Here is a 19,312-nt window from a genome sequence, read left to right as displayed (position 1 = left end):
AGGATGAATGCGATGAAGAGTTTTTGGTAGAGTCAATTGAACCGTCACAGGATTCACAATTCGCTCAATAGGGAAAGGCCCCACATACTTAGGACCTAACTTCTTTGATTTCTGAGTGGTCTGCAGATACTTGGTTGAGAGGAATACTTTGTCGCCTACTTGATATGACTTTTGTGGGGCTCTCTTCTTGTCCGCAAACTTCTTATGGGATTGATGCGCTTCGTCCAGAGCTTTACGAGCGACTGGCCAATTGAGTTGTAGTTGAGATATCCAGTCATCCAATGACTGGATATTGGGTTTCTCGAGGAGTTCAGGTATGGGTACAAAATCTTGTCCCATGGCCACTTTGAAAGGGGTAAAACCAGTACTGCTGTGAACGGAGTTGTTATACGCCACTTCTGCAAAAGGTAGCAGATCCACCCAGTTGTCTTGCTGATAATTTATGTAACACCGGAGATATTGCTCTAACACCCCGTTAGTCCTCTCACAGGCCCCATTAGTTTGGGGGTGGTGGGCGGAGCTTAAACCTTGGGTGGAGCCTATTAACTTCAAAAATTCCTCCAGAAGTTCGAGGTAAATTGAACTCCTCGATCTGATATTACACGCTCAGGAACACCATGCAGTCTGTAGACGTGTATAATGAACAGTTTGGCTAACGACTTCGCCGAGGGAATCTTGGAGCAAGGTATGAAATGTGCCTGTTTGGAAAACAAGTGGTCACCACCCAGATGACCGTGTGCCCAGCACTCTCAGGTAAATCTACTATAAAGTCCATAGAGATTTCTTTCCAAGGGGCAGTTGGTCTGGCCACATTCTGTAACAGACCTGGCGGCTTACCAGGAGGTCTCTTAGCTGAGGCGCAAACTGGGCAGCTTGCTACATAAGTTTCAATGTCTTTTTTCAAGGAGGGCCACCAGAACTGCTGTTTCACCAGGTGTAAGGTCTTCACGAAACCAAAGTGACCCGCTGCCTTGGAATCATGAGTTTGTTGTAATACTTGGCTCCTCAATGTTTTTGGTACATACAGCTTCGTTCCCATCCAGGCTAACCCATCTCTAACGGTGCAGTTATTTGCATTTGCCTGGAACCATTCATCTGTTTTCAAAGCTTCTTTAAATCGTTCGATCAAATCATTGGACAGATCTGCCTCTTGTTTCTTCTTTTGCGCTCTGGTGACCACTGGTGCTGCCAGCTGTGTGGTGGGCACAATCGGACTTATCACTTCTTTTTCGAACACTGTTGTATTGTGGCATCCTAGATAAAGCATCCGCCATAAAATTCTTTCCTCCTGGGATGTATTTCAGAAAGAAATTGAATCGTTTGAAGTACTGGGCCCACCTAACTTGCTTAGGAGATAATTTCCGAGGCGTTTTTAAGGCCTCCAGATTTTTATGATCAGTCCAAACCTCAAATGGGTACCTCGCGCCTTCCAGAAAATGCCTCCAGGTCATTAGAGCCCAGCAGACTGCAAAAGCTTCTTTCTCCCAGACAGCCCATCTACGTTCAGTGTCAGTTAATTTACGGGAGGTGTAGGCACACAGTTGTAGTGTCCCCTTCTCGTTTAACTGAAGTAAGACCGCTCCTACCGCCACATCACTCGCATCAGCTTGGATCACGAAGGGGACATCCATGTCCGGATGCTTTAGCACTGGTTCTGCAGCGAATAGTCTTTTTAGCTTCTCAAAAGCAGCTTGGCACTCCATAGACCAATTCAATGGCTGACTGGGCTTTGGCTTCGCTTCTCCCTTTGTTTTTAGGAGGTTGGTGATAGGCATGGCTATTTTAGCAAAGCATGGGATGAATTGCCGGTAAAAGTTGGCAAATCCAAGGAAACTTTGAAGTTGTTTTCGGGTTCTCGGTGGGGCCCACTCTAATACAGCTCGTACCTTCTCTGGGTCCATCTCGAGACCCTCGGGTGAGATACGATATCCCAGGTAGTCAATCTTTTCTTGATGGAACTCACATTTGGACAATTTGGCGTACAATTTGGCAGCGCGCAGTTTGTGCAGCACGGACCGTACCAGTTTCACATGTTGGTCTCTGGTCTCCGAGTAGATAAGGATATCGTCCAGGTAGACCAAAACCCCCTTGTATAAATGTTCGTGAAGCACCTGGTTGATCAATTGCATGAAAGCAGCTGGTGCCCCCTGTAGGCCAAACGGGAGAACATTGAACTGGAAGCAACCCATCGGGCAGTTGAATGCAGTTTTCCACTCGTCTCCCTCTTTAATTCGGATTCGGTAATAAGCCTCCCTCAAGTCCAGTTTCGTGAAGATCTTTCCCTTGGCCAGGTGAGCTAACATGTCCTTCATTAGAGGAAGGGGGTACACATTCTCCACGGACACCGCGCTCAAATTTCGATAGTCCACCACCAAGCGCTTGGAGCCATCTTTCTTCTCGCGGAACATCACAGGGGCCGCCACTCGAGGTCTGGCAGGTTGGATGAACCCTCGTTTCAAGTTCTTGTCGATAAACAATCTCAATTCCTCTAACTCCCTTGGGGTCATCGAATACATCTTTGGTTTCGTAGCGTCACTCCGGTAGAAATTCGATGCTACAGTCGGTTGACCGATGGGAGGGAGCTCATCGGAGGCCTCTTCGCTAAAAACCTCTTTTAGGTCCCAGTACTCTTTCGGGATTTTCTCCTCCCCTTCTATGCGCTCGGCCCTGTGGAAGCCGTCTCAGCAGGGGTTTGGGGCTTCGGATGGGGATTCTCCCCGGTTCCAGGGGGTTGCTCCTCCCCTTCCGGAGGTTGGTCAGTACGAATCCGTATCCACCCCTTTCTCCAGTTCACTTGGGGATTCCATTTCCGAAGCCAGGGCAACCCCAAGATTAGGGACTGTTCCATCCCGGGAGCCACAATAAAACACAAGGTCTCGCTGTGGGTTCCCATGGTCATCTCTAAGGGCTCCGTTATGAACCGTGCAGGGCAACCTCCGCTTCAGACCCATCCAATTGGCAAAAGGATATGGGCGTTTTCAAATTTCTTAGTCCAATGCCCATGCCTTTAACTACTTTCATGCTAATTAGGCACCTCGTGCACCCCGAGTCCAATAAGGCCAACATCTCCCCTCGGTACCCGATGTGGGCACCCTTAGCTTAATTGGGATGGTAAGGAGACCACGGTTAGGACTTACCGGGATGTCGTCTTCCGAGTCGGTTTCACTCTCGTCCGGGAAGAGTCGGAGGTCCCAGCTCCTTTTCCGCTGGGGAGCAACTTCTACAACCTCCCCTATCTTTAGCCCAGTTTCGCGAGGCCTGGTTGGGGAGGATTCGGGCTTCTTTCCAGGGCCCCGTCCCTTCTTTGGATCTGGTTTGACTCGACAATCCGCAATTCGGTGGCCTTCCTTCCCACAACGAAAACAGGCAGTGGATTTGGCCCTTGTCATCACCCCTCCCTTCGGGGTTTAGGGATCTCTCGGAGTCGGGAGGGAGCAGGTTGCTCCATGCAGGGCCTCCTCAGCGTCTGCTTCGGGCTAGATCTATTTCTACTTCTTCCGCTAGCAGGTACCACAACTGCAAGTCATGCGGATCCCTTCTGGAGATGCACATGTGGTATACCTCTTCATTTAGGCCATCTTTGTAGGCTTCTATTAGAGCCTCCTGGGACCAGCCTCGGATGCGATATGCCAGCTGTCTAAACTCTTGGGTGTAGTCAGCAACTGATCTTCCCCTTGAGTTATGGTTTTCATTCTGATCCTGGCCCTTCTCTCCACCAGAGGGTCTTCAAACCTCCTCCTCAAGGCAGTCATGAAAACATCAAGGCTTCGCAGTTGGGGAGTTATCATTATACAGAGTCACCACCCAGTCAGCTGCCATCCCCTCCAGGGTCCTGGTAACACATCTTACTTTGGCTGCTTCAGAGGTGAACTCCTTTTCATATTCTGCCATATAGCTTCCAACCTGCACCAGGAAAAACCCCAAATCCTTGGGATTTCCTCCAAACTTCACATCTAAGGAGGGCAGGTGGCGTCTTCTAGGCATTACCCCGCTGCTGGGGCTCCCAGACGGGGCTGGTGGTTGCGCTGGCGTGGGCTGGGCCAGGGGTGGTGGCAGCCTGACTTCCCCAGGCTGAACTCGCTCTCTCTTCCCCTCATATGTTGGAGCCCTGCCGGGTTTCTCAGAAGCATCCTTAAAGCTTTTCCCGGCTTGATCCAGCCTGCATTCCATCTCCTCCCCTCTTGCCACAGCTGTTCCCTCGCACCTCTTCGACTTACAGTGATTCCAGGAGGGGGGTCTTCTGGATCTCTCCATCCAACTCCTAACGACCATCTGGGCATCTCAGCTGGAGTTTCTTCCAGTGTAAGGTCAGCTAAAAAATCGGTGGCTGGCATCTCTGGTAACAGCATTGGCTGCCCCCCCCACAGCTCCCTGCTCATCCTCCTGCGCCGGCTGGAGATGACATGATGTGAAAACCCCTCGGAAGAAAAATTGGTGTTTTCTCCGGGTGGGCTGATGGGACTTTCGAATAATGTCAATGTGTGCTCCTTTCAAAATCCAAGAAAGAAATACTCGGACTCCATGGTTCAGAGCAAAGTTCTTCTTTTACTGGAAGATGAAAAGGAAGCTACAAATGGAATTCGAAAGTGAGAATTTGGCGCGCAGATCACACATACAAAGAAATGGAATTGTTCCCACCCCCGAAGTCCAGAAGTCTCTTCCAATTAAAAGTTCTGAATATGATCATGTGAGCATCTTCAGGTGGTGATGAGGCCTCTGTCCGTTGACCTTGACATATTTTGATAAGACTTCGCAGCTGCGCAAAAAGGATAGAGGCTAGCAAGGAAATGGAAAGTTGGAAAGAAGAAATCCCCCCCTTCTTCTGCCCACAGTAAAGGAATGCAAAACACCTCCAGCTCTCTTCCCCTCCACAATTACCCCTCCCCCCGTTGCTAATGACAGCCGAAAGAAGTAAGCCTAGCAGTAGAGAAACTAAGGGAGAAATAAAGGGGATGGATAGCAGTTGGGGTACCCGAAGAGATCTTGAGGCTGACACACAGGGAGAGTGCAGGAGAAGGTCAGTAGGAAAGCATGCCCACCAAGCCACGCCCACCAAACCAGTGGTAAAACAATTTGAATCCCACCACAGAATTAGATACACATGGAATTTGTCTTGGTGCATATGCTCTCAGTGTACATAAAAAGAAAAGATACATTCGTCAAGAAGCATCATTGGATTTCTCAGTGGCTTTTGATACCATAAATCACAATATCCTTCTGGACTAGCTTCATGGTTTGGGAGCAGGAGGCAGGGTTTTCCAAAGGTTTTTCTTTATTCATGAGTGATTTCAATTGGTGTTCTTGGGAACAGAGGTAAAAACTGCAATGGGATATTTCTCGGGACTGGAGTCTCTCTCCTTTCCTCTTTACTTTTTACCATCAGAGGTGTCAAACACAAGGCCCATGGACTGGATTTGGTCTGGGACTTCCTCTCCCTGATGATAGGGAAGATATAATAGACAAGCTCTAGGTCTGTTCCCTAAAACATTGCCACTTAGTGGGTCCTAGGAAGCATGCCTTTTCTGCTGCAACTCCTGTCCTATTGAACACCCAACAGCCCCACCCCCATTTTAAAAAAAATTCTGGAGACCTGGTTCTTCTTCCAGGCATTGGGAAAAGGTAAGGTTAGTAGTGAAGGCTGAGAATGTGGTGGCTTGCATCATTGAAGGGTAGTTATGGCAACAAGTATTTCTCTTTTTAGTGCTTGTTGTTATAGCTGTATATATTAAAAGGTTTTTTCTGGACTGTAAGCTGTAACAAAGTTTGTTTTAAGATGGTTAGACAAAAATGTTTTATATATGTATGTAGAGTCATATTAACCATTTAACTATGGATTACCTGTTTCTCAGTATCAGCTATTATTTATTTTGTATAGTATAACAGAATACAGCATTAATGCATAAAATTCACAAAAACATAAAAATTATGAAAAGTGAGTTTGAGACGATGCAGTTCTTGCATGGATCCGGGGAACTTTCTGAGGGTATATTCCATCACAATATGAGGTAAAGTTTGTGGGATCTTCCCACATTCACAATTAGTATTATCAACCTCCCAACTTCCCATTTGTTCTTTTAAATATTGGCACCTGCCATGGTTGGTCAATATCATCTGACATCCAAAGAAGATCTTTCTTGAAAGGTGAAAAGAGATATAAAAGAAATATTACTTTCTGTTTTCTCAGATACTGAAAAATGCACCAAGTGCCCAGATGATCAATATCCAACTGACAGCAGAGTCCAATGTATCCCCAAAAGAGTAACCTTCCTCTCCTATGAAGAATATCTGGGCATTGTCCTGGTGTCCAATGCCCTACTCTTGTTCCTATCAACAGGATTCATTTTAATCATATTCATTAAATATCTAGAAACTCCCATTGTCAAAGCTAACAACCGGGACCTCTCTTACATCCTCCTGGTCTCCCTCTTGCTTTGCTTCTTGTCCTCCTTTTTCTTCATTGGACAGCCAAGGAAAGCCACCTGTCTTCTCCGACAAACTGTGTTCAGCATTGTTTTCTCAATAGCTGTGTCATCTCTGTTGGCCAAAACGATCACGGTGGTGCTGGCATTCTTAGCCTCAAAACCAGGGAACAAAGTGAGAAGATGGTTGAGGAAGAGCTTGGCCAACTCCATCATCCTTTCTGGTTCTGCTGGACAAATTTTCATCTGTTCCATCTGGCTAGGAGTTTCTCCTCCATTCCCTGAGTCTGACCTGCACACCCAGCCTGGAGAGATCATCCTGCAATGCAATGAAGGCTCTGTCACCATGTTTTATGTTGTCCTTGGCTATATATGTTTCCTAGCTGCCATTTGCTTCACTGTAGCTTTCCTGGCCAGGAATTTACCTGGGGCTTTCAATGAAGCCAAGCTGATTACCTTCAGCATGCTGGTCTTCTGCAGTGTCTGGGTCTCCTTCCTGCCCACCTACCTGAGCACCAAAGGAAAGTCCATGGTGATTGTTCAGGTCTTCTCCATCTTGGCTTCCAGTGCTGGACTGTTGGGTTGCATCTTCTTCCCCAAATGCTACATTATAATCCTAAGGCCAGATCTAAACACTAAGGAACATCTGATGATAAAAGTAGGGAAATGACTGTGATATTGTTTCTTAGGCTTGTAACATTTAGTTTTTTCATTGCAGTTATTGGGCGTTTGTATTCTTCCTTTGCATCAATGTGAAAATTAAGACTATTTAAAACTGAAGGAAATAAATATATGAAGAATGTAAGACTAATGAAATTAAATTCCAACATAATCATCAAACAGTAAAATAAACCAATTAATAATTAAAATTATCATGCAGCTAGAGATGAACAAGCTAAGAAATAAGATGGTTATATTAAGTAAAGACAGCTGAATAAAAGAAAGAAGACTCCTCAAAGAGAGAGGGAAGGAGTCTTTTGTCCGAGTTTCTTGAATATGAAACTTTAAATCTGTGTGACCATGATCACTTTCTCTCTATATGACTTTCTCTTGAAAGCAGGTGAGAGCAGTGGAGCTGGGGATGAAGATCATGCAGATGATTCCACTTCTGACACTCTGGATGTCTACATCACTTATTTCTAGAGGTGTTAGGTGAAATACGGATCTCAGAATTCCATGACTCTCTGTTGCATCACAAGTATACTAACATCCTTTCTGGACATGTCCAAAAATTGTGACCCTGCTTCAAAAGAGCACCTGGAATGATCCAGAGAAGGAAATGGAAAAAAACCATTAATCCAATTGGTCTCTTCTCCAAATAAGTCATAGGATCTTCTCATCCCAAATAGGAAGCTTTCAGCATTCTGCTATGTGAATGGGAAAATAATCCCATTTTCTAAAGATAGAAAATGGCAGGAATTAATTCAATTCTCTCATATTTCATTTCATTTATTTTGTACAAAAAAGAAAAAGTTTCACTAAATTACATTGAATATTTTATCCCATTTTATAATCATATGTGATTCCAATTTTCTAACATTATTTTTCTAATACAAATACAACAATACAGTCTATATGTACCTTTGCAGAATCTCTTTTTCAGTTATTATTTTTACCCATTATCTCTAAATAAATCCTCTTTCTTTACATCTTGTTTCAAACCCTTGTAGCTTCTCTTCCCTTCCTTCCTCCTTTGCTTCTTCACACCCTTTTTACCCCCGTGTCTCTCCATCTCCATTTCCCTCTTCTGTATTCCTCTTTTCTGTTGCTTTCTGACATTGTGTCCACTTTTCACTTTATTTTTCCCTTTTTTGGTTGTTTTTTTAGGTCTTAAATTCTCCATTCTCTTTCCCCCTCTTTCCCCTTTCTTCCCCAGATAAAGTTACTTGTTCATTAAAGATGGCTTCTTCTTTGTCCCAATCTTCTTGTTCTTGTAGTTTCTCATAGGTAAAAATCACCATTTCTAAAAAGTTGAAAATAGAGCTAAAAGAGCCCTTCCCTTCTTGTTCCTCTTCTTTATATTTTTTGAATTCAATTTTCAGTTCATCCACAAGTGATGCCATTATAAAAAAGATTTTTAAACAACCACTGAAGTATTTTTAATCATTAAAATATAATTTCCAAAAGTCCCAAAGTCACCAAGCAGTCCAAATACACACAAGCTGTTCCATTTCTCTTTTTTCACTTTCTCTTCCTGGAGTTACAATTCAGATACAAAGTTCCAATTAAAATGTATCTTTTAGAAGTCTTATTACAATTTAACTTTCGATTCTTTTAAATTCCAAGCAATCTCCTCCAGCCAAATCTTATTCTTTATTCTTTTCCTCTCCCTTCCCACTTGCAGCCAAAAAAAAGTTTTTTCAATGTTCAGAAATCTTTATTATCCCCTTGGCTTTAATTTTCAGTTTAATTACCTGCTGATGCCAATGCGGGTTTTTCTGATTTCTCATTCATCTGCTTTCACCGTAAGGAAGGAGAGTGAGAAAAAACAAACTTTCCCTTTTCACTTTCATTCACTGCTTCCGGATCTTCCTTGGGAACAATGCATCTTTTTTTGAGATTTAAATTTAAATTCCAGGATATCTTGAATGTTGCTTGTTATCCCAGACAGCCAACACTTTCACTTCTTAGCTTCCTCCTGCACATACTTTTCCAGATGAGTGCTTCTTTGTGGTGGCTATTTCTGACCGCTGCTCTGCCGCCTTCGGAAAATGGAGTTAAGCCAGCTGAGAAGGGGAGGTGTGGACTCCCCTCAAAACCCTGCCGGGTCTCCCCTGTCTTCAGCCACCTCTACAGGGTGACTTTAGCCCTGAAGCCGGCTGGCTCAGGGCACTCCAGCAGCGAGCACAAGCAGAAACCACGCACGATCGCGGATTCCTGCTACTGCTGAAGCCCAGCAAACCAGAAGTCCAAAAAGGCTTGGAAACTTGAACAGGTGATTCGGGTTTTCTGTCTGTCTGCAGTGGCTGGGGATAGATTTTCATTTCACAAAAGGAATGCTTACACATTTTTTTCAAAAAGGAATTGTAAATTATAAAGGCTTTCAAGTAATGCCAAAATTAATCATAGCACTAAAACTGTTTTATATTTCAGCTCTGTATTTTCTATAAGCTCTTCATCCACACTACAATCATGTGAGATAGAAAACACACCCTCTTTTGACTGCTCTTCATACGTGACTTCTCCATGTTGGCTTCTTTTTGTAATTAATGATGATGTGGTGTAATATGTTATGTCTCGTTATTCATCTGAGGTTGCATTCATCTACTTTTAAGACCTGCTGAAAATCAGATGAGTTTTACTCTGTCCTGATATGTAAAAATCATGAAACTCAAAGAGGGTGTGCCTATTTTTTTCATGACTGTATTTTCTTTAACATCCAATTTCACGGCATCTTCCCATCTTTTACCTGTTTTTAGTTTCTGTTTTCTATTTTCCTTCTGTCAAAGTCTTGAATTTTTCCTTCAATTTTAAATATTTTTTAAACATTCTTTCATTTTCCCCTCTATCCTTCTGTTTCTGAGATACATTTGATCAGAGTTGCATTTAAAAAAAAGAAGATTTTCCCCTTGAACTCCCTCAGTTCTGAAGGAAGAAAAGAGACCCACCTCTCTCTCTCCCCCCAGTGGCTGCCTCTTTTCCTTGCCTACCTGTGTTGTCCTGGCAACCCAGCCTTTGCCAATCAAACAGGAGGGAAGAGACAGTGGTTGCCTGGGAACCCAGCCATCAATCAACCCCATGGAGAAGAGGTTGAATAAACAAAGATGGGGTGGGTGGGGGCAGAGTATCAAATAAGGATAAAATTAAAAGTTTTGGGGGGGATGAGAAAATGACAAAACACCCAGAAATTCAAAAAGAGGGGAGGCTTAAGACTTGGAAGATCTCCCCCACATAAGAATGGCTGCAGTGAGGAGATTCTCCCCAAATACGGAGCCTTTGGGGATAGTGGGAGCAATGGCTGCCAAGGAGAATCTGGCTGGAGGGTCTGGAGGGACCATGGGGGACCCTCAGGATGCATCTCCCTCAGAGTCCTAAAGAATGACCTCCAGGGAGATGCCGATTGCATGTTTATAATCCCCATTCAGTATGAATGGTAAAGCATTTACCTCAAGTTTGGCTGATAGATTAAAAACATTTTCCAAGAGTTGACTCAGAAAGATCAATGTTGCTTTTTACTTAAAAGACAAAAGACAATACGAGAACTGTATTTGGATGTCACAGTATTTTTACAACAACTTAACAAAAAACAAGCTATGAGAAGGCGGAGCCACGTTGCTGCAATACAGCTTCAATCTCGGGGCTTTGAGATTGCAGCTGATATCTTCACCCCTGGTCGGTCCCAATGGACCTAAACCATCCCGTAGGGACGGTGATAGTAAGGGGCGCATTCTGTTGATCCCAGGGACATCACAAAGTCCCTGGTTGATCCAGGAGAAGCCCTTTTACCATTGGCAGAGAGGCAGCCATTAAGCTGCTGAAGCTGGGACAGCTCCGAAAGGAAGAGACTGAAAGAGAAAGTGTACTGATTGGTGAGGACTTTTTTTTTATTAATATTTGGGACTTAAGGACACCCTAAGAAGGAGAAGAAATCTGTAAGATTTTTGACAAAACTGACTTAGCGGTGATTTTTTAAAGAGAAATATCAAAGTGAGGCTTGGCTTTTTACTTTTACTTTTTTTTTTACTGAACTTCTATTGCGATTTAGCAATTATTAACTGGACTGTTTTTTTCTCTTATATCTACCTATTCTTTCTCTCCTTTTTGACAGTTCATATTTTTTAGAACAGAGGCTCCCTTTAGTAATTTTTCCTTTTTTTAAAAAAAAATATATATATATATATATACACATATACACATACACATACACATACACATACACATATACATATACATATACATATACATATATACATACATACATACATATATATCTTTTTTTTCTGTTATGCTTTTTCTGGGAAAGAAGGGGGAGTTGATCAAAGAAATTTTGTAACACTGCCAACTAGAGGCTTGAAAATACTTTATTTGAAGCTGAGAGAACTGTGAAAAATTCTCTCTCAAGGACACTGGAATTTGATAAGATAGAGGGAAGAACACTGGAGAATGTTTTTACAGGTGCTTTTCGGAACTTCTATCAACAACTGAATATTTGAAGCTTGGCTTTGAAACTTGTGGAGAAGCCATAATAAGAGCCTTGGACCATTAAATAAAATGCAGTGTGCTATTTTTTATTTTTTCTTAGCTGTCTTATCCCTCCTCTTCAATCCCATAGTATTTGGAAATAATTGTATATTTATTTTTTATTTATTTATTTTTCTCTGTAAAGGAAAAGCCTTAGAATATTTTTTTTCTTTTCCTATTGGGATTTTTGCCTTTTCCATCTCCATTTTTGATCCATTTTTGATGGATAATTTTTACTTTTGAGATCTTCCAATTGGATTAAGGTGTGAAGAACCTGAAGAATTTTTTCTTTTTTCTCTCTTCTTACTATTTTTTAATATTATTGGGTCTTATTCTTTTTTTTTCTTCATTTTTAATTTTTTTTTTTTGAATTATATTGACTATCTCACAATAGGATTAAGGTCTAGAAGAACCTGAAGAACTTTTTCTTTTTAATTTTGGGCTTTTTTATTGTCTTTTTCTTATTTTTCTAATTTTTCTCTTTTCCTAATTGGATCATAATTGACCACACTACTAATTGGATTAAAAGAGCTTGAAGACCCTGAGTTACCTAAATGAGTAAGAAACCCATACCTTCTGGCATTTCAACTTCTGCTCCTGCTTCACCAGCAGCTGGAGGACAACGTTTAACCCAGATAATGTCGAAGCAAGATAAAGGACAAGTGGATTTAAAGATGATTATGCAAGGAATTCAAGAACTTAAAATGAAATCTGATATTATTGAAAAGAAAATAGAAAGCATTGAACAAAGAGCTGAGAATATTGAACAAAGGACGGAGAGTATTGAACAAAGGATGGAGAGTATTGAATAAAGAATCGAGAAGACTGACAAAAAAATTGAAAATATTCAACAAATGATGGTGAAATATGATGAGAGACTCCAAAAAATGGAAGAGAAAGATAAGCAAAGAGACATGACAATTGAAAATATTGACAGCAGATTAACAATGGTTGAACAAGACAAAAGTGGGATGTTGAAGTGGGAGTTGGACAAGTCAGAATTCTATCTCAGATTTCAAAATATAGAGGAAGAAAAAGGACAAAACTTGGCTGCAATAATGATAGAAATCTTGGCTGGAGCCCTGGGAATATCAGAGGAAAAGATGATGGATGGAGTAGATGAGGTATATCGAGTTTTCACAAGATATGCGATGAGGAACAATCTACCAAGAGAGGTTCATGTCAGATTTACAAAGAAAACTATCAAAACACAAATATTACAAGTGGCAAGAGAGAAGACATTGAAATATAAAGACAATGAGATTGTGGTTTTAAAACAAGTACCCAGAAAAGTGAGAGAGATGAGAAGAGAATATTGATTCCTGACTACAATGTTATTGAAAAAGGAGGTGAATTATAGATGGTTGATTCCAGAAGGATTAATGTTTACATGGCAAGAACAGAGACACAGAATTGACTCAATTGAGAAAGCAGAAATATTTTACAATCAATTTTTTGAAAAAAGAGAAATAGAAACAGAAAAAGAGATCATCTCAACTGAATCTCAAGAGGACCAAATGGAGATGGGAAAAGAAGAAGGTGCAGTAGGTGAACAAGTGGAGACCAAAGAACAACGTGAAATAAGATCTACAAGAGCTGTTAGACTTAAATACAAAACTTAATCCTGGAGGAAAAAAAATTGATTTCTATGAATATAAATGGACTGAATTCAGCTATCAAAAGAAGAAAAACCTTTCATAAAGTAGAGAAGTTAAAATTTGATATAATTTGCTTACAAGAAGTACACATTAAAAAACAACATGAACAATTACTGGCACGACCAAAATTAGGGAAAATATTCACTTCTCTGACCCATTGTAAGAAAAGAGGAGTGGTTTTATATATTAAAGAAACTATCCCAGCAAAACTGATTTATACTGACGAAGAGGGAAGAGTATTAATGGTTGAAATAGTGGATAACAATACAAAAACACTCCTGGTTGCAATTTATGCCCCGAATGATAAACAAGAAGATTTTTACAAAAAATTACATATGAAAATATTGGGACTGGACTATATTAATATAGTTATGATGGGAGATTTCAATGGAATTGTAGACAATAAACTGGACTATACAGCAACAGCAACAAGACAAAATAGAAAGACTCTCCTAAATCCTTTTTCAAAATGATAGATGAATTAAACCTAAAAGATATATGGAGAGAAAGAAATGCTAAAATTCAACAATATACTTTTTACTCAAATAGACATTTATCATGGTCCAGAATAGATATGATTTGGACCTCAACAAAATTAATATCTAATATCCAAGAAATAAATATCGAAACAAATACATGATCATAATCCAATGACAATTAAATGGAGAGGACAAAAAAGAAGATCTAGATGGACATTAAATAATACTACTTTAAAGGAAAAAGACTTTACACAATGGATGGAGAAAGAATTGGCCTTCTTCTTTAGTGAAAATAAAAAAGAAGATATTTCAATACAGAATGTTTGGGATACAATGAAGGCATATGCGAGAGGCTTAGTAACAGACTATACAAAGAAAAAGAACATTAGGAAGAGGCAAACTATCAAAGCTTTAGAAGATGATCATAAAAAACTGGAAAACGAATTACAGAAAATGCCACAGAAAAAAGAGATTAAACTTAAAATGGACATAATTAAACATAAAATGGGTCAGATAGAGAAAGAAGAACTGGTGCAAAAAATTAGAAGTGCTAAACAGAACTATTTTGAAGGTGCAAATAGGCCAGGTAGATGGTTAGCATACAAAATGAGAAAGGAGAAAGAATCAAGGAAAATATTACAGTTAATAGACGATCAAGGCCAAATGAGCTATGGTAATAAGGAGAAAAAGGCAATTATCCGAGACTTCTATGGACAACTATATAAACAAGAGGATATTGATGAGGAAAAAGTTAAACAGTATTTACAAAATGCTAACCTACCTAAGATACCTGATGAGACTGAAAAAAATGCTAGAAAGCACTATAACAATGATGGAACTAACCGAAGCACTTAACAGAAAGAATAATGGAAAAGCACCAGGTCCAGATGGGCTTCCGGCAGAATTTTTTATTTTTTAAGTAAAATTTTATTAATTTTCAAAAAAAAAAAAGTACACAAACAAAACATAAGACATAAGAACATAAAACATCTTTTCCAACAACTACTTAACAAAACAAATAAGACATCTCATTTAAGTACAATATAATTCTAAATTATCACATTTCCACACATAACTTAATAAGCATCTTATATATTCAACTTCATATCTTATTACTGTTTTCCACCTTCTTACTGTTTCTTCCTTTATTTCTATTCAGTTTTATTCATTCTTATATTTCATCTTACTATATTTCATATTGTTACTTATATTGTTCTTATCCAATATTACTCCTCAATAAGCAAATATAGACTAACAAAACACATAACATAAAAAATATAAAACTTCTTTTTAGAAAGCGGCTTAGCCCTGCGTTATAACTTTTGGTACAGACTTAAATTAAATTCATGCTCAGCTTATATACTATTTCATATCCTGTTAAAAATTCTACATTTTACAGATATCTTCTCCCCTCTTTTCACTCTCTTAATTCTACTTTGTTTATTTAATCTCAATTTAAATCATTTCACTTGTATTTTTTGTCCGTTCTTTTTCAGTCATCCATTTATCTTTCTCTTAAACACAAACTTTTTCCTGTAATAACTGGTTGAAGTATGACACCTTTCTATTTTCCCCCCAAATTCAATGCTTAAAATTAAACATTATTTCTATTCTGATTCTGCTTAGTACATTCTAAATGACATTTTAGAATAAAAAAAACAAACATAATTGTTGTGATTGGAAGGTCCAATCCTGTTAGGAACTTTGAATCTGATGACTGTTAGATCATGGATTGACGTCAGAACCAGGGAACGTTACTCCCTTTAGTTTGATTTGATTGTGAAATGACTGTTGAATTTCAAAAGGGAATCTTAACAGTTTTGCCTGCAGTTTTGAATGAGAATGTTACAAGGGAGGACATTTGATTTGCAGGACCGGCCTGAACCTTCAACCTCCTCGGCTTCTCAATCAGGTTATCAGCCGGGAAGTCTTCAGGTGAAAGTAATAATTTAGATAATCGCTGGGTGGATATCAGAAGCAGGCGTCTCCTTACGAGAAGAAACCAACGGGAACACAGGAGGAGGGCAGATCAGTAATTAGACTAATTAGCTGCTGCTCTATAAAAGGAAGAGGGATGACTCTGCACTCTTGTCGGGAACAAATTGTCTGCAAGGAGAGCTGAAGACTTTGACTTGGAGGATTTGGGTCTGAAGTATTTTTGTTGGAATTGGATTTGTTGGAACTATTATTTTGGATTGTTTTGTGGAGGCTGGCCACAGCTGTGATCGGTGGAGACTCCTGGTTGCTGCCTTTGTTTGCGAGGACTGCTACTTTCAGCCTTATCTGTTTATTTTTGAAGGTGGGACATAACACATAATATTCTTATAGATATTAAAAATAGTATTCCCTAACAAATTAGTTATTTCAAATACAAATATAAAATGCAATCTTGTGTACCTTTGCAGAATCTCTATTAAAATTTTATTTTACCCTTTGTCTCTGAAAAAAAGTTGCTTATAAACAAAACAAACAACATCTTGTTTAAAGTCCTTATAACTTCCCTTCACTTTGTCCCTTCCTTCCTTGTCAAATCTAGCCTTTTTACCCCCCCCTCAATCTCCCACTTTTTAATCTCCCCTCTCTGTTGCATTCCTCTTTTCCATTGCTTTCTATCATTATATCGATTTTTCACCTTTCTTTTCCCTTTCTTAATTGTTTTTTTAGAGATTAAATTCTTGATTTTCTTCTCCTTTTTACCCTTTTTTAAAATCATATGTCCATTAAAGATGGCTTCTTCTTCATCGTCCCAGCCTCTTTCTTGTTGCATTTCCTGGTAAGCAGAAATCGCCATTTCTAAAAAGCAAAAGATAGATCCAAAAGAGCCATCTTCCTCTTGTCTTAGTTTTTCAAACGGCATTTTCAATTCTTCAAAAGACACCATTGTGAACAGAAAAGGATTTATTTTAGTTTTTTTGGCTTCCGGCAGAATTTTATAAAACCTTACAAGAATCGTTGAACATTCCATTGCTAGAAGTCATGAATGAAGTTATGTCAAATAAGAAGATACCTAAAACATGGTCAGAAGCTTACATTACACTTATTCCAAAAGAAGGGGCTGATCCATTACAAATCAAGAACTATAGACCTATTTCTTTATTGAATTCAGATTATAAAATTTTTGCTTCAATTTTGGCAGAAAGGCTTAAAAGATACTTAAATAATTCTATTCATCCCGATCAGAATGGGTTCCTGCCAAAGAGACAAATTAAAGACAATATGAGGGTAATTCTGGACACTTTGGAATACTATGAGGTGCACCCTGAAAAACAAATGGCTTTGATATTCCTAGATGCCCAAAAGGCATTTGATAATGTGAACTGGAGATTTATGTTACTACCACTGGAACAGATGGGTTTTGCCAGAAAATTTATTCAAGCAATAGAAGCCATATATTATAAGCAAATGGCAAAAGTAATGTTAGAGGGAGAACTTACAGACTCTATTAACATAAGAAAAGGCACAAGACAAGGATGCCCATTATCACCTTTGTTATTTGTATTGACTTTGGAAGTGTTGAATAGAAATATTAGAGAGGACCAAAATATAAAAGGAATGAAAATCAAAAAGGAGGAATTTAAACTACAAGCCTTTGCGGATGATTTGGTTTTCATTCTGGAAGACCCTCTAGAGACAGCTTTAAAATTATTGGAAAAGATTGAGACATACGGTGAGATAGCTGGTTTGAAAATAAATAAAGATAAAACAAAGATTCTGACAAAGAATATGTTATTAAGACAAAGAGAAGAGCTGGCAGACCTATTGAAAATTCAAGTTATGAATAAAGTTAAGTATTTGGGGATATATTTGACGTCAAGATGCACTACATTGAAGGAGAATAATTATATTAAACTTAAACAGCAGATAGCACTTGATTTGAAGAAATGGGAAAACCTACAACTGTCATTGATAGGCAGAATTTCAACAATCAAGATGAATATTTTACCCAGAATTTTATATTTGTTTCAAACAATACCAATTAGGCTTGGCAAAGATTATTTTGAAGATTTAAATAAAATTGTGTTGAAGTATATATGGCAAGGTAAGAAAGTGAGAATAAACTTAAAACTTCTACAAGATGCTAGAATTAGAGGAGGATTTGGCCTTCTGAATTGGGAGTTGTATTATCAAGCTGCAAATTTGATGTGGGCTAAAGAATGGATAACATTAAGAAAGACTAGATTGTTGACACTAGAAGGACATGATCTATTACTGGGCTGGCACGCTTTTCTGTGGTACAAGGGAACTAAATCGCAGGGCTATTTTAGAAGGCATTATATACGGGAGTCTTTATGGTTAAACTGGGAGAAAATTAAGAGACAATGTTATTTGAAAATCCCAGTTTGGTTATTAACTATTCAAGCTTTTTCTTATCCTATAATATACAAGAAGGAACAAACAGTTAGATATGGGGAAATATTGGATGAAAAGGGTGAACTTAAAACAATGCAAAACTTAGAAGAACAAGGTATAAAGATGAATTGGTTTTCATATGCGCAAATACACTCAAGGTATGTTAAAGATTCTAAAATAGAGGGATTTTATGATAAATTGACTGATTTAGATAAGATTTTGACAGGTACTGATGAAAAAGTGATTAAAAACTATATGGTTATTTACTGGAAATTAAACTAGAGGAAGAACAAGTTAAAGAAACAATGATTGCTTGGGGGAAGAATTTTGGATATATGATTGATTTAGAGAAATGGCAAAAATTGTGGTCTCAAAATTATAAAATGACAATGCCAACAGCATATAAAGAAAATTTGTATAAGATGTTTCACAGGTGGCATTTCCCCCAACAAGAATAGCAAGAATGTTGAAGAATAAATCTGAAAAGTGTTGGAAATTGCATCAGATACCTGGCTCATATTACCATATGTGGTGGACTTGTGAGGACGCTAGAAAATATTGGACTAAAATTCGCATATGGATGGAAAAAATGACAAAGGAACATATAGATTTAAAACCAGAGATTTTTTATTGGGAATCTTACCTGATACATACAATAAAAATTTGAAATATTTGATTGTAAATGTATTAACAGTGGCTAGGATTGTATTTGCTAAAAATTGGAAGAGTGAGAAAATACCATCACAGGAAGAAATTATTAAGAAAATATTGGAATGTGCTGAAATGAGTAGATTGACATTTGAAAGTAGAGAACAAGAAGATAAACAATTCTATGAAGTTTGGGACCTTTCCTATCAATGGTTAGATAATAAAATATAATAATAGAATATTTAGAACCTTAGGAAACAATTAATACATATTTCCTTTTTTTCTATGATATTATCTTTATAAAATTTTATTAAGATAGACTTGCTATGACTTTATCATTTGCTATAAAATGAACTAAGTAAACTATAGTTATCTCGCTAAAGTATGAATTAATAAAATTGTAGTCAAATGATTGTTTAATAATGACATCAGGCTATATAATTGTTGATTGATAATATGAGCTATTATACAATATAACTACAATGGAGACTATGAAATGGATGCACAAAAAAAAGTGATAAACCAACTGATACACTGTCTGTAAACTCATGAAGGAAAGGATGATGTTTGTATGTTT

General features: G+C 38.8%; 1 protein-coding gene across 2 annotated transcripts in view; it reads right to left on the bottom strand.

Annotated features, from left to right (window-relative positions):
- The window catches only part of LOC148126699 (vomeronasal type-2 receptor 26-like), a 76,250-nt gene that overhangs the window by 35,446 nt on the left and 21,492 nt on the right, over positions 1-19,312 (bottom strand). The window lies entirely within an intron of this gene.

Source organism: Pseudonaja textilis, chromosome 2 (assembly GCF_049901715.1).
Source record: "Pseudonaja textilis isolate UNSWEBS1 chromosome 2, rPseTex1.2, whole genome shotgun sequence".
NCBI lineage: Eukaryota > Metazoa > Chordata > Lepidosauria > Squamata > Elapidae > Pseudonaja > Pseudonaja textilis.
Note: the sequence above shows the minus strand (reverse complement) of the source record. Positions and strands in the feature narration are given on the sequence as shown.